The following is a 16,965-nucleotide window of genomic DNA, read 5'->3' as shown; positions in this document are numbered from 1 at the left end:
TGCCAACGGCGCTAGTGATAATGGCACTATCGGCGCAGCCAATGGCACATGCGCGGGGCCCACCATAGAACAGCGCCCTCTCATCATCACGGAGAGTGACGTGAGGAGAGTGTTTAAAAGGGTGAACACCAGGAAGGCGATGGGACCAGACGGTATCTGCGGGAGGGTCCTCAAAGCCTGCGCAGATCAGCTAGCCCCGGTATTCACCGACATCTTCAATCTCTCCCTGACGCTCGGTATTGTCCCGTCCAGCTTCAAGCGGTCCACCATCGTCCCCGTCCCGAAGAAACCTTGACCCTCCTCCGACCTCAATGACTACCGCCCTGTCGCCCTCACATCAGTCGTGATGAAGTGCTTTGAAAAGCTAGTCAGAGACTTCATCACATCTTCATTGCCAGCCTCCATGGACCCACTGCAGTTTGCATATCGCCACAACCGCTCCACTGACGATGCGATTGCACATCTGCTCCACACTACACTGACTCACCTGGACGAAGGGAGGGGAAATTATGTTAAAATGCTATTTGTCGACTACAGTTCAGCATTCAACACTATCATCCCCTCCCTACTCACTACTAAGTTGGGAGATCTAGGACTGCATACATCCCTGTGCGACTGGATCTCCAACTTCCTAACAGACAGACCACAATCAGTACGGGTGGGCAACTGCTCCTCAACCACCCTCACCCTCAGCACTGGAGCTCCTCAGGGTTGTGTCCTAAGCCCCCTGCTCTACTCACTGTACACCTACGACTGCACAGCCACTTCCAGCTCTAACATCATTGTCAAGTTTGCTGACGACACCGTTGTCGTGGGTCAGATCTCGGACAACGACGAGAGGGCCTACCTGGAGGAGATTAAACACCTGGAAAACTGGTGCCAGGAAAATAATCTCCTCCTAAACGTCAGTTAGACAAAGGAGCTGATCGTGGATTGCAGCAAGAAGCAGGAGCGGCACTACCAACCTGTGAGGATCGGTGGGACCACGGTGGAGAGAGTAGATAGTTTCAGGTACCTTGGTGTTCACATCTCGCAGGACCTGTCCTGGTCCCGCCATACCAGCTCCCTGGCAAAGAAGGCTCGTCAGCGTCTTTACCACCTCAGACGCCTAAGGGACTTCAGACTGCCCTCCAAGGTACTGCGGAACTTCTACACCTGCACTATCGAGAGCATCCTCACGGGGAACATCACAGTCTGGTTTGGGAATAGCACCAAGCAGGACAGACAAGCACTCCAAAGGGTAGTGCGTTCAGCAGAGCGCATCACTCACTCGGAACTTCCTGACCTGCAGACCATCTACTACAAGCGGTGCCAGACCAAGGCTAGGAAAATTGTGAAGGACCCCACCCATCCCAACAATACACTCTTCTCTCTGTTGAGGTCAGGGAGGCGCTTCCGCTCCCTGAAGAGCAAGACAGAGAGGCTGAAGAGGAGCTTCTTCCCACAGGCCATTTGGGCCCTGAATCAGGGAAACTGATAAACTGTGGGGACCACCACCACCACCATGTAACATGACTGTATACATCTGTATATATAGATTTAGATTTATACTCAATTACCCTGTTACACAACAACTGTAGATATGGTATTATACAAAATGGATCTGTACATTCTGTAGATTGTGTACATATATACCCAACCATATACATTGTACATTGTGTATATAATCATAATATACATATATTGTACATACATTGTTAATATATTTTTGTACATACATAGAATATATATATTTATCTGCATATATATATTTTTTCTCTATGCACCCCTGTTTCTCTTCCTCAGTTTAGACAGAGCACTCTCCACCATTTCACTGCGTGTTATACTGTGTATGACTATGTATGTGACGAATAAACCGAACTTGAACTTGAACTTGAACTTGAAATGTGAAAACATTACACCCTGGATCCCCTTAAAAAGGAGCAGCTCTATCACGAGATGACAGGGCAACTTATTAATTAAATAATTTGGTGTTGTGTGTGTGTGTGTGTGTGTGTGTGCGGGTGTGTGTGTGTGTTTTTCACGACTCACATGAACGGTGAAGTCCTTGGGAGCAATGTTGATGTGTCCAGTGGATGACAAGTTATGAGGGATGTGTTCCAAGGTAATGTGAGTAATGTTTGGGGACCACGGAATGCCCAACACTTAACAGGGTAGGCCCCAGGCTGGAGAGAAAGAGAGAGAGAGAGAGAGAGAGAGAGAGAGAGAGAAGAATTTTGAAACAGTGGGTTTATTAACACTATTAACAGTATATGTTCTAGCACACAGGAGGCATCCAATAAACGTGTGTGGTTTCAGTCCTGCATTGACTCTTCAGCCAGTGAGAGTACTCACATCCAGAGGGGCTCGGACAGGTGTGTGAACGTGTGTGGAATCAATCAGTGACTAAGGAGAACCAGTCCCGTGCTCCTGTAAAAAAAAAATAACACACCCATCACTAAAGTCCCTGTGAGCTACACATGTCACTAACATGCCAGTTATCAAAACATTTCTTACCAATATATCTGCTGTCATTTCCTAACTGCTACCAGCAGACCTGTCAGCTTACACTGCATCGTTACATGTGCGTTTCTGTCATTGTGTCTTTTGTGTGTTGAGTACAAATGTTTTTTTTTCCCCACACAGGAGCTCGGACATGAGATGATTTGATATGTAGTGACTCAGAAATGCAGACTCACCGAAAAGCAGCAAGAGGAGGAAGAGGAAGATAGCCTTCCTCACATATGCAGTGTGTCTGTGGAGAGACAGAGGGAGAACATAGCAATGCAGAGTACAGAGTTGTATTCACAAACACAAACATGCGCATACACACCCATGTACACACATATACACATTCATATGCACAAACACAAACTTACCTGCTGAGCAGAAAAACATCAAGCACAGAGATTCCAGAGGTCAGGCTGTGCCATGCTGTTCCCAGCCACCAGTAGAGCAATGCAAAGGCATGAGCTAAACAAACAAACAAATATCATTAAAACAAGTGATAATGATGCTTTGTCCGTAGTAAACACAGAATGCAGCAGAAAGTAAACATTTTATGAAAACATGGGACATGTTGATGCTACTGCAGTACTAATTTACTACTGCTTTAGTATTTTTTAGTATAACTATAGTATAGTTTTAGAATAGCTTTAGTATAGCATTAAAGCCACTTTAACACTGCTTTAGTAACAGTTCAGTGAAGTACAATGAAGCAAATTCAATTGGACCGGGGGAGTTGGAGGTGGAATTTAAGTATTTAGTGCATATGAGGTATATGATGAGTATTAAGTAAATGAATTGATGTATTGACAATATGCTTAAAAAGTTTATTACAGCAATTCTAATTTAGTACATACATGCCTATAATACATATAGACTTCCATAAATGTGTGTGTGTGTGTGTGTGTGTGTGTGTGTGTGTGTGTGTGTGTGTGTGTGTGTGTGTGTGTAAGAAAAAACAATGATTATAGCTTGTCATGAACTGGTTATAAACAGTTGAATATGACATCAGCACTGACCTGTAAATTCATCCTCCGTGATGAGCTCACTGGTGTATGGGCCATGTGATTGGGTGAGGCTGCCAGCATGGCTTCAGGTGATGGAGGACCTGACCAGCCCGCGGTTGCCTGCCTTCCTCTGGAGAGAAACAGAGACAGAAACAGAGAAAGAGGAAGAGACAGTGAAAGAGAGGCTGATGTACACCAAATACACATGCACTCTTACACATATGTACACACATGTATGCACACACACCTGAAGGGCGTCTCTTTGTAAGAGATGGGTCGAGTAGATCCATTAGAACAGGTTCCTGCAGCATCGTTATCGTGGCGCTAGTACCCACTTGTTAGTAAATGTACACTGCGCCTTGACATCTCTGCGTGTCAATTAATCAGTCAGTCAATGGGTCAGTTAAAAGGATCTAATGTTCTCATTTATTCATATATGCTTTCAAGGAATATAGGCATGAAGTTCCATCTGAATGTTACATTAATGAATAGGACATACACTAAAATTTACTTACTAAATACTTCAATGTTATTTAAATAACATGGGACTCAGACTCTTTCTATAGTCTTTTGCTGCGATTCATGAACGGCTTCTCTGCGGGTTGACCAAGTGTTGTTTTCCTAGATAATAATCTAGTCCTAGACTAATGCGGAACTAAATTGCAGTGTCATCTCTGAAGCACATCCCTAATGGACAAGGCTGTAATGGACAAAGTGACAATAAATAATACATGCAAATAACAGAGAATCAAAAGGCATCAGCTAAATGCCATTAATGTAAATAATTAGCCTTTGTGGTTGAATATATTTGTTAATATTCTATGTGTCCTGCTTATAGTGTTGTAATTTACTTCTTTGTGTCATTTTCTTAGAACATACATAAAACAACATACCCAAGCAACTGCATATCAAGTATGGTCATGGAACCTGTACCTGTACATAAACCAAACAATAAATATCTGTAAGGCTCGGTGCAGGCCGATGCCCCTCCGGCCACCAGAGGGAGGCCTCGACTCAGTCGTACCACTAATCAGACTTAACGCCCAACAGCTGGGCTAGGCCTATATAAGCCCAGTGACCCAGTCACTCAGTGCTGGGTCTTTGCCAAAGTTCTGAGCAAAGCTCCTAGCTGCTACCTTCAGGTATTGAGGTCTGTGAGCCCTTGTGCTACACGTCACTTCTGTGCTGCAACGGTGTCTGTGTTTTTACACATCCCTTCCCATCTCCAGTTTTCCCCCTCTAATCTGTCTCCCTTCCAAGGCTCCCCTTAGCCATCACAGTTCCTCCCTGTTTTCTGGCTTTGTTTGGGAAGTTTTAGTTTGGTTTCCCCCAGAGCATCTGGGCTGCCATTCTTCCCATGGTGTCCTTGGTTCTCCCTTTTCCCATGCTCGGTGTGGTGTTTAGTTGTTTTTCCCCTCTAGTTTTGTCGTCCTCCGTTCCTCTGAAGAGCAATATACGCACACGTAGTTTTATAGCTGCCGCAGGCTAGCGGGTCTTTCTCTGCAACAAAACGGCCAGGGTTCAACTCCCCTTTCGTTATTTAATTGTCTTGTTTACCTGTTGCCCGATCTAACTGTTCTGCACACAAGCCCACTGTTTGAGCATGGTTGCTCAGCCAGTAGGCTGTCGGGGTCATTACCCAGCTGACTTGGGTTTGAGCCCACCTTACAATACCTAAAGACAATATGGGGTTAAAGGAGTGTAAACACAAGCCACATGTTGACAAAACAAAACCATGTGGCCAGTGGCACCATGTAGTGTTACTATTTATTTTTATAGCATTTATGTTTTATAACATTTTTATAATACATTAGACTATAGAATATAATTACACTAAAGTTGAAAATAAAGTTAATGTTTTATAGTGCTGATAAAAAAAAAGTAAAATCTGAAGAAATATGATGCATATAATATACAACAAGCAATTTCCCTTGTTTGTGACTTTTGTTTCTTTTGTGTATGTGGTGTTTTTATTAAGACTTTCTTGGTATGAACTCTAATCTCATGTTCAGTTGAATAATAACTGTGAGGCAGAGTCAGTACAAGTATTGAACCATTTTACATGTTTGGTTTACTCCTTTGTCGGTAAGTTATTGAATGGATGAAAGATTGTTGTGTATTATTTTTTGACATTGTCTTTTGTTTCAGCAGAAAGCTGAACGTCACAAGAAAGCCCACCAAAAACAGAACAGAGTATGTACAGTTACACTGTGTACTTCCTTATTCAAGTATTTAGGGTACGTAGGAAGAGTCTGAATGAGTACTGCACAAACTAACTAGTGGTCTCTGTTGACGTCGGTGAAGCTATCCGCGCGTTAGCGCTTCATGGTCAAGTCGCCGAGATTCAAATTGAATGCGCCTATATGCACGATATTGCGGCATTTGGTTGCTCACTTCAAACTAACGCTCTCTAAGCATAGAGAAATGCAGACTAACAGTGTTTTTTGAAGAGCTTTGGATTAGACACGTACTTTTACTACAAAAATACAAAATGAAGTGTATTTGATTAAAAGCAAAACATTCACAAAGTTTGAACCATGAGCTCAGAATACTGATGTTATATATATAAAATGTGTATAGTGTATGAAGATGTGCTGCTGCATGAAAGTACACATTGCTGGTATGTATACTTTGAATGGATATTGCATCAACACTATTAAAAATATGTTAAAGTAGCTTAATAAGCACTGCTCAAAATTATTTTGCTATAGAGTGCTTCTCAGAGGTTTATCATATAGCTTGACTGCCAGCTAAAACAGCACTTAGCACTAGTGCAATATTGTACATTTCCCCAGTGCTGAAAAATCAGACTGAAAAAAAAAAAAAAAACTGATTGAAGGCACTTGGCTATCAGATCAAATTTGAAAAAACTCTACTGTGCCAGTTTTTTTTTTTAAATATATTTATATTGAAGTCCTACTTTTAATGGGGTTTAAATGCTCACTCATACAGAGAACGTATGATTACTATATCTATGAATTTTCCCATAATGCCAAATCAGTTCCACTACCACCAAAGAGTGACAGCCTTTGACTTTCACAGCTGCAAGATTTGACAATTTCTACTGTACTATTTTTTTCTTTTTTCTTTTTTCAAAAACCAGTATTAAAATACTAATGTGGTTAATGGGGCTTAGAGACAGTTATCTATAACTTACTTATTTTCTAATTGTATTACTTATTTTAAGTAATGTGGTCATTTACATAACGTTCTGTAGGTCTATGCAGTCTTTAAAATCAGCTTTGTGTAATTATCTTTGGTGTCATTTGTGACTTTGTAAAACATAACTCATTACATATCTGATAAAGTTTTTCTTTCCCTGATTATCAACCATCAGAAGAGAACTGGTGTTTGCTGAATCAGAAGAGACCAAGAGTCAGAAGTGTAACTTTGTGCTTTAAGTCAAAGTAAATGTAATGTGTGTTGTATTTGTCCAGTAGAAAGAAAAGAACACAAGTATATGTATGTTGGAGAGGAAGCAGTTGTGAAGAAAGATAACAAACGTACACCCATTTTTACATTTGTACTGGCGGTTCTCTTTTTAGTCATCCTATGGGAAATGGAGACACACTCAAGATAACTGAAACAGAAATATCACAGACCAACATCTCTGTATACATTTAAAATTGCATTTATTTAAAGATTCTTTTTCTCAGGAAGTAATATACACAAGTGTCAGGAATGCTGGATGTCAGACAATCTCAGGTTGGAGAGCAAATGTGCAAACATGGCCCTGAAGGTTTCTGTTGCTTACAGAGGCTGTAAAGCAACTGACCGTGGTCATCTACAGAGCAGGTGAAGTCCATTCATTTCACATGCACAGGTGCAGGTGCTGAGACACAACAGACAAATAAAACAAGTCTGAACAGGACTATTGCCTACAATGACTGTTTCTTCACTAATTATGAAATATAAGGTTAATTTAGGAGTTTTATATGTAATCTCTTTAGTACATTCTTCTTTCTTTTGCTGCGGTTTTCGTTACAGACTCCATTCTCAAATATGCTTAAATCTGCCATAATTTAATACATTTTCTAGTTTATCTGCTGAAATGCTAAATGATACACAGAACCTAATAGAAAATTAACTCAAAACTCTAGTATTTGAGGCTGAAGTAAATATCAAAAGAAGTCATTTTTTTAACCCATTGATGCGAGGTCCCCTATGCTCACCTGTCTGTTGTCCCACCTGCTCAAGCCCACAGATGTTTCTTTGGCTCCACGGGAAGTAGAGGCAGCCTGGCCAGCCTGGCACTTGTCCTGCCTCTTGGATTTCTCTTCAATCTTACACACCCGGGGCAAATGGTTGCGCTGCGGCCCCAGGGAGGGGGCAGGTGGAGCTGGGAACGCAGCTCTGCTCTCTACCTTATGTAAGGTTGCCCTCCTGATCAGCAGCGGTTTGTGGCAGCCCAGGTCATGCTGGTGCCGGGAAGCTTTGACATTGGAGGCACAATGGCGGGCTGATGTTAGGCTTTCCAGGTCCTGGTAGAGGACCTCACCCACTTCTGGCCTGCTGTAAAATGTGGAGTTCACCTGACTGTCCTTGTCCTGCACCTTTCCTGGGACTTCCCTGACATGTTTGTGGGGGACATGCAGGGTCACAGCAGGCTTGGGGCTTTTTTGTTTAAGAGCAGGAAGTTTTGGGTGGAGGGCGGGGAACCTTGAGATGGATGGAGCTGGTGGAGTGTGATCAACCTTCACATTCACACCACCGCTCTTGGTGCCTGGCTCTATAATCAGAAAAGGGAATTGAGCCTGGCTGCATTGCTGACCTTCATCAAGGAGTCTGCCTGTTGACTTTCCACCATTTCTTCCATCGGTGGCCTTCAGCATTGCCAGTAATCTTGTACCCGTGCCAAACTTTCTCAGGTTTTGAGAGACTTGAGGTTTAAATTCCTTCCTCTGGGGGACTCCAGAAATTTCTGGAAAATAGTGGCTGCTTCCTCCTCTGTGCGAATTAACGAAACGAAAAGGAGAAATATTTGGGTTTGCCATTGCCTCTGTAGGGCTTTTTTGTAGAGCTTGGATGTTCTTCACATCAGGGAAGAAGTTCTTTGTACTTCCTGCTCCCCTCATGGTGATCTCACTGGGGAAAACCAGAAAATATATTAAATCTTTAAATACTTTACAAAGAAACATTAAATTATACCTCTATAAACTTGTCTTATTCTGTGCAACATTCTCTTAATGCAAATAACACATACATCAAAAACATTTTACATAGTACAAAAAGTGCATATTAATAATATTGATCATTTTGATAATGTATTATTTGAAGTTTATCAGGTGATATCCCACTAAATGTATATTAATACACATTCTCTTAAATTAAACTATGCAGCATTTTACATAACACATAATTTGTGTATATTATTTGCATTTTACTTTATTATTTACTTGTATATTATTTTTACAAAAAACCCTTAGTTGATATCCAACTACTCTTCAGCAAACGTTTGTCATGATAAGGGCTCGTTCCCACTGATCACGTGGTACGCCCCGCCACGTGCAGTGGGAGTTCACTGTTGACTGTTCGGTGTGACGTGCGTCTTGTTTGTAAATACGCCGCACTTGTTAGCGCACACCTGCACGCGGTTCTTCGTTTCGTGTGTGTGTGTTTCGTTCGATATCGGTCATCGTACATGTGTACACGTTCGTGTTAGTGTTCATTGTTTACTGGTTGTACTCATGTGTATGTCTGCCTGTTCCTGTGTTCACGCTGTAATGCTTTGTTATATATGTTTGTTACGCATGTTTTAGTCATCGTGTTTATAATCATGAACATTTTCAGATTCTGGCATTAGAATCTGAAAGCTCTTATTATTTCTTACATTATGATGTCAACACGCAGCGCAATTCATATTTCGTGAAACGAAAATTATTTTTAATCAAAATACAAAAGTTGTATTACAAATATATTTTAAACTACAGTGCTGATACTTTTCGACGCCGACAAGTATACAAACGGTCATAAATGTGGACGTTCTTCCTTTTAGACCAAGCGCTGATTTAAGTGAACGCACGTGCCATCGATGATAAAAGGGATGCGAATTTAAGGGACAACAGAAATAGATCTAAAACCTAGCACTGTTCAAAGGAAAAAAAAAAACGCTTTGTATATAAAGGCACGAACATCTCAATATAAATAACACATGGTAATTATTTCCTTTATGCACTCTTTTCATATAGACGTTTCCCAGTTTGCCTTAAAGAGAATAGTTAGGCCTACCTTTGATATCGGAGAAATCTATAAGTGACAATAATCCAATTTATCCACAGGAAAATGTGAAATAACAATTGTTGAATATCCTTGTAGTTCGTAGTTTGGTTTGTCCAGTTTGCGCACTCTGTCAAAATGGTAACCATGACGCCAGTTAAGCCTTTTTATATATCTGCTTCTGTGACGTCACAAACACCAGGTGTGACGACATAAACACGGCTGTCTCGTTTTAGCATTATTAAAATGTACTTCTGGACTGTGTATTACTGGACCTTTTGATTGATAGTTAGTGTAAGTTAAAATATCTTATTTCCTCTCAAGCGCAGACGTTGCTTCGGCAAAAAGCTCCGGTGTTCTGTCCATTAATATATTATGCCTATCCAGCTATGCAACTGTTCATCTTATTTGTTTTTGATGCATTTTTTCAATGTATAAACCATTCACATATACACGGTAAATGTGTATAAAATTTCTTGTATTTGTAATATTAATTGAATGTTTTGCCCCCTCAGTCCCTTAACAATATCACATCATTCAAGCTCTGTTCACTTTTTTATGTGGCGCATTATAAGAACCCACATGTAAATCTCCCCATGCTGACAAACCTGCAAGTAGCATATTTTCTTCCTCATCTCCCTGATGCTTTTTGTTTAATCTTGCTAGCTATTATTATTATTATTATTATTATTATTATTATTATTATTATTAACATTTATATGGCACCTTTCTCAGACTCAAGGACACTTTACAGGCAGGTATCAGCTGTTATAGTCACTCACATGCTGATGATTAGTTAACATGCTACCTTAAACTTCAGCCTAGATTTTGGTGTTTTTTCTCCTCCTGTGGTGTTGGGGGGGGGGGGGGGGGGTATAGTTGGTGCAGATATGAGTTAAACAGATGTTGCTCATACTGTATATGAATAAAAATATGCTGTAAAATATCTCCAGTGTATAAAACCTTAACTATGTCGCTCAAATAAGCAGACTTCTTAAAACAGGACAGTCTGGACACTGAAGAAGAACCACAGACAAAAAATAAACATTAATGTGCAATTTGATAAATTATATACTGGAAGAACACTTTGAACGCCAATACTGCGCAGTTAGAGAAGCTGACCAAGTGAAAGGAAGATCTGGTTTACTATAGAGATATTCATGCCTGGTTAACTGTTGTCAGATAAACTTTCGATTGGCCAAGGTTGTCCTGGAAATTACACATTTTGTAGGCTTACATTAACTCATATGCAATCACAGTTTTATCAAATGAAAATGGAAAAAAGAAAGAAAAAAATGCTGCATTTGGATAGTAAGTCCACATGTGAAGTACAGACTGCATGGATGAGTAAGTCCAAACTGTTGGCACGCATTCTGCTTGAGGCAGTGCGTGCAGGAAAACTGCTATTAGCAGGTCCATCATTTTTGAGGTGATTAACATTGCTGTTCTAAGACAGACGTCTGTTTTTGATATCTTTTACTTTTACATCCTATAAATGGTGACTGCTTCATATTATGTGCAATTATTCAAATTTGGATCTTAAAAACATTTTCCTTTGTGCAGGTTTTGATTACGGGTTACAGGTACAGCATCATTTGGTCTTGGCTGCTCATCCATCAGCTAAAAATAAATAGCCCATCAAATAAATAAATACCCGGTGTTGTGCAGTGAGCCCAGTCAGCCAAACCCTCTTTGTGAAACAGAAAACCTCAAGTTTCTTTCAACTCTAAGCCAACTGACTGAGTGTTCACCAAACCTGCTTTCTGATGCAGGTCCCTGGTTGTACATTTTTAAGTGTTCTAAGTGTTCACTGACCTTTTCTGGCCAACACTGTGGATGTTTACTCAATATGCTTACTAACAGATATGATGAGTACAACTGTGAATTTGTGTGTTTTTATTTATCGTTAGACTGTGTTTGTCTATAATTGTGACTTAGATCATCAGACCACTGTAACAGCCTTGACTAGGCAACAAAGCTGTAAAAGAGTGATGAGAAAACCAGCAAACAGAAGTGAATGTAGAAAGAAGGGAAACACAAGGAAAGACCAAGGTAGTTTAAATGTTGTATTATACACCACACACACACACACACACACAGACACACACATAATGGAGTAGCATCAGGAATAGAGTTTGGTTTATTTGTTTGCTTTTAATATCCAAAAAAGTCAATTTTACCTGATGCCATATAGAACTCATGGTACTGCTGTGTATTCCCTCCTGTTCTCAGGAGTTTGCTAAGATACTGTGGGGCAAGACTGTTCAGTGCTTTGTAGGTCATTAGAAGGACGTTGTAATAGTAGGTGTCATCATCATTGGATCTGATGCCCGAGGACATTATCAGCTCTTCAGGCAGGGTAGTGGTGTCTTTCCTCACACTCATCATCACATCTCAGTTTGTCTGGGTCACTTACAGCTCTCTTAGTCAATGTATAAAACATCCACTTTGCTTATAGAGAGAGAACAGGTGTAAACACACAAGTTCACATTCAATCAGAAACTAATTTCTATCATAAACATCACTTCCGTGGAAAACTGGTTGTATATTCTTTCAGAACCTTATTTAAGAAGACACCAGTTCTTATACAGGTATGTATACACGATTTCAGCCTGTTCTCACACAGTTGTAAATACTAGAGATGGCATGATACCAGTTTTTCTGTACCAATCCAATGTCAACATCCTGTGTTTTAATGTCACCCAATATCAATATTGATCTGATATTTTTTCATTAAAAACCTGCAACAGTAAACATGTTGGTGAACGGTTTGTTTTGGACCAAATAATCTTTTTTTTTCTTGCCTGGACTCTCTGGTCCATCCCGAGGTAGTGCTGGGAAGGTTTCATCAATCTCCCCTCTGCCACTGGCTGTTTCATCTCTGCTGATGTTCCCTGAGAAGCAGGTTATTCCTGATGAAAATGACATACAGACACATTTCAAATTAGCCTTGTGTCCTCAAAGTAAGCCTTATACTCCTAAATTTCATTGTAGAGAATTAGCTACAGTATAAAATGCATTGCCATTAAAGGGGAGGATCACCACAGTGTAAAACATGTCTATATGAATCTGTGCTCAGATAAAGGAAAAAACACAAAGAAAAAAATAAATCTTTCAAACTGCATGAATAAATGTCCGAAGAGAGAAATTCATCAACAGTTGAAAGTTACAGCCACCAAAGATTAATCTTTTTTTTTTTTTCAATTAATATACTTTAAACTAAATGGTCCTCTAGAAAATAACAAACCTCCATATAATAAATCAATCAGTTACCTGGTGCATTTGGACCTCACCATGTGTCTCTTGCACAAGCTGGATTTCATGCCTGTAACAAAAGATTGAAATGATGTCAAAGGTGTTGAACCTTCATGAATCTGTCCATAGCCATGAGGACATTGTGGTTCCCGGCACTGGCGGTAAGAAAAGGGCCAAGGACGGACCATAGTGACCGTCTCCATGGATGCACTAAAGAAGAGAGACTGAAGCAGGGTCTTCACTGTGGTCACAACAGTACACATACAGCTCAACATCAGTGCCAATCCAGCCTTTAAAATGTCTGCAGCAGCCACTTTACTACACTGGAGTGTCCCACACCACACATCTCCCTGAAATTAGTACCCTACGCCACACTTCTCCGATATCAGTACTCTACGCCACGTCTCCTTGATATCAGTACCCCACGCCACATGTCTGCGACACTAGTGCCCAAACACCATACGTCTCCCTGAAATAAGTACCCCACGCCACACTTCTCCCTGACACTAGTGCCCCAGGCCACACGACTCCCTGATACTAGTGCCCCAAGCCACATGACTCCCTGAAATCAGTACCCCACACCACATGTCTCCCTGACAATAGTGCCCCACGCTACCTGTCTCCCAGATCTAAGTTGTCCACCTAACACTGTCATTCACTCTGACCCTGACCTAATACACCTAACCGTCCCCCACCAATCCCAGTTCATGTTATGTCTCTGGATTTGTGAACGTGATTTTCTTTACTAATGTCCTACACTTTTTTCAGTAAATTAAATTCCCTCTCAAAGAAACCTCTTCATACATTTCCAAAATGTCAGATGACAAAATGTTTTGATGAGTGAAAACTGTTGATAAACAGTTAAAGCCAGTATTTGTGCTTGTATTAATATGCCAGATAATATTTTTTTTCAAATCATCTTCTGAGTATGTGTCACTAAGAACAGCTGGTATATAACAAATGTAAAGACTTTTCATAGCTTTTCAGTTCATTTAAATCATTAGTCAGGCTAATCAAATCCAACCAAGAGAGAAGCCAACACTACCTGCACTCAGATGAGCTACAGGTCTCTCCAGGTTTGTCCTCCTTTAAACCTTTATTAAAACTGTTAACTGTAGTGTATTTTAAGTGTGACAGTGTAACCACTGTCTTTGGTGAAATGGGGAAGACTGTTGTCTTCCTTTATTATGCCTGCATACACCTGTACACAGTCCTTTTTGTGAGACTGTTTTATGTGACAAAATACTGCCCCAATCATTATCATCATCATCATCACCTCTGTGAGTGAGAGTGAGTGTGTTGGTGACAGAGTGTGTTGCCATCTCAGTGCCATAGCTGCTTCATGGGTTGAGCACCGTGGGGATGTCTACCCACGTATTGGTCATGGGGACATAGGCCTCCACGCTCTGCAAGAGATCGGCACCATCAAACCCACCCACCTACAAATGCAGAAAAGAGGAGAAAGATTCATCTGGATGTGTTACTATGGGGATGAAGTTACATCCATTACTTCATATCTGGGAACTGCAGATCCTGTTGGTCAATTCTGCAGTCTCGTCAATAGCAGACATTTTGCACATCCTTCGTTGATAAAAACTATAGCGTGTGATTGAGGTGCATTATACACACATACACTAGGCGTGAGTGTGTGTGTGTGTACAGTCGTGGCCAAAGGTTTTGAGATTGACAAATGTTGGGTTTCACAAGTTCTTAGATATTTTTGTCAGATGTTTATATGGTACAGTGAAGTACAATTATAAGCATTTCATAAGTTGTTTAAAAAAAAAACTTTTATTGAGAAATACATCCAGTTTAAGCAAAGACTTCACATTTACAGTGTTGACCCTTTTTTAGGACTTCTGCAGTTCACCTCGGCATGCTGGATATCAGCATCTGGGCAAAATCTTAACTGATGGCAACACATTCTTGCCTAATCAGTGCTTGGAGTTGATCAGTTTTTGTGTTTTTGTTTGTCCATGCTGTTTTTGAGGATAGACCACAGGTTCTCAAAGGGATTGAGATCTTGGGTGTTTCCTGGCCGTGGACCCAAAATGTGAATGTTTTGTTCACCGAGCCACTTGGTTATCACTTTTGCCTTGTAACATGGTGCTCCGTTATGCTGCAAAAAGCATTTGACAGCGAACTATGACATCCTAAAATGGCAGCTTTGTAGCTAGCAAGCTAACTAGCTACTGACATTCTGGCTCAGGATTAATAGTTATGTTGGTATTAACAAACTAGCGAAGATAAATTAGCTGCCTTGTTTCATTCTTTGGAAAAGTGCCATTTACAGCGATATAGATGGCTCCTTATGTGGTGTTGTGTAGCTTACATGTATAGGTTTGATGATATAGAAGATTCACTTTTGCTAGCTAATATAGCTAACTAGCCAATATAACATTAACCAGCTAGCTAGCAGCAAATGTTTGCTATTAACCGAGATCACAAAACCATGTAAAGTCACCAACTGCAAAGCTACGAGTCAACATCAGAACGGCCTACTTTTTTGGCTTGTCACGAGGCTAAACAACTACAAGCATCTCTGAGATTTCAGAGGCCTGGAATAGGGCATCATATTTAAACATCTACAGACAGTTTAATACACAGCTGGGTCATCGACGGTGGCACAACGGACGCGTGGTTCGTTTGAACCTTGAATTATGCTGCGTCATTTCCCCACGCACGGGCAGACGACTGACTGGGCTAAAATCTGCCACCAGCAAAGTAAAGCCTATTCTGTCATTTGCATGCCATGCTTTGGTGCCAACGCCAATAGCCTACATTGCTGTATTTACTCTCGCTAAACGATTAATCTTTCCTTTTAATTTATGCATTAGACCTAGGTAACAGCTGCTCTCATTGAGCCCTGGAAACGAAAAACTATATATAAGCCATTTGTGTACTCAGTTATTGTAGTTTTTGATTTTGCACAACTTTTGCATTAAAATTACAATAAAATGCCAAATTTTATTACTTACTTATTTCACTTTTAAAAATAAAACCTGCAATAATGCTTTGTTTTCATTTTGTAGAATACAAAAAAACAATCAAACAAACAAACAAACAAACAAAAACAGTAAGTGCACATGTATGGTTTTTCACTGCAAGGGCTAAATTATTCTCACACCAGATTTAGATTCATCACCCCTGGTAGCTTAAACAAGTATGCAATCCATTTGCCTGTTAGAAATTCCTTGGTAGGACTCTCCCTTATCAGGGTATTTTCCTCAATTTTAATTTACTGGGTCCTAAAAGTGTTTTGGTTAGTTAACGCTGGTTTAAGCAGTGTGTGGATTTTCTGGTTTTGTGGTTTGTTTATATTCATGTTTTTTTTTCCCCCATTTTAAAAGCTTGTTAGTGAGTTCCGTATACCTGAGCCAAGTCCAATATCTTATATTTACTCTGCCTTATAACAGCTAAATATTTCTTGATATTAATCAATCAATACATTTTGCATTTATTCATTAAGGTGGTCCCCATGGAAAGCCAAGCTAGTCCATGCTAGAAGCACCCAAACAACTCCACATAAACCTCAGCTAAAATAAGCCTCTTCCTTTCCATGATGTCCAAAAGTATTGATGATCAAATCATTCTTATGGCTGCATGCGCTACACTACAGCGCTAGTTGACAGTAGCAGGCCTTTAAACAGTTAAAGGGATAATCAAATAAGGCAAGTGTGGGGTGTAAGCTTTTGTCTAAGCATCCTGTATTTGTTGAAACAGCTGCCAATCATGCAGCTTGCCCTAGAAACACTTGTGAAGTAATATTGAAGTGCCCCTCTCTTTCCCCCTTCAAACTTTGTTGAGAGTTGCTGTCACTCCAAGACAATGGTACTGCAATTGGCCAATAGAAATCACGGACTCTAAGAAAAGGGAGGGGTCTAACGCACTATTCAGGAACACTTTTCCGTTAGTATTGTGCATCTTGAGGTAAATAAAGGCTTGTGTAATTTGTGTTAGGTTACAAAGGAAATGAACACGTGCTTTCGCACAAAGAAGTGAG

Source organism: Electrophorus electricus, chromosome 22 (assembly GCF_013358815.1).
Source record: "Electrophorus electricus isolate fEleEle1 chromosome 22, fEleEle1.pri, whole genome shotgun sequence".
In the NCBI taxonomy this organism is placed as follows: Eukaryota; Metazoa; Chordata; class Actinopteri; order Gymnotiformes; family Gymnotidae; genus Electrophorus; species Electrophorus electricus.
This window is presented reverse-complemented; position numbering follows the sequence as displayed.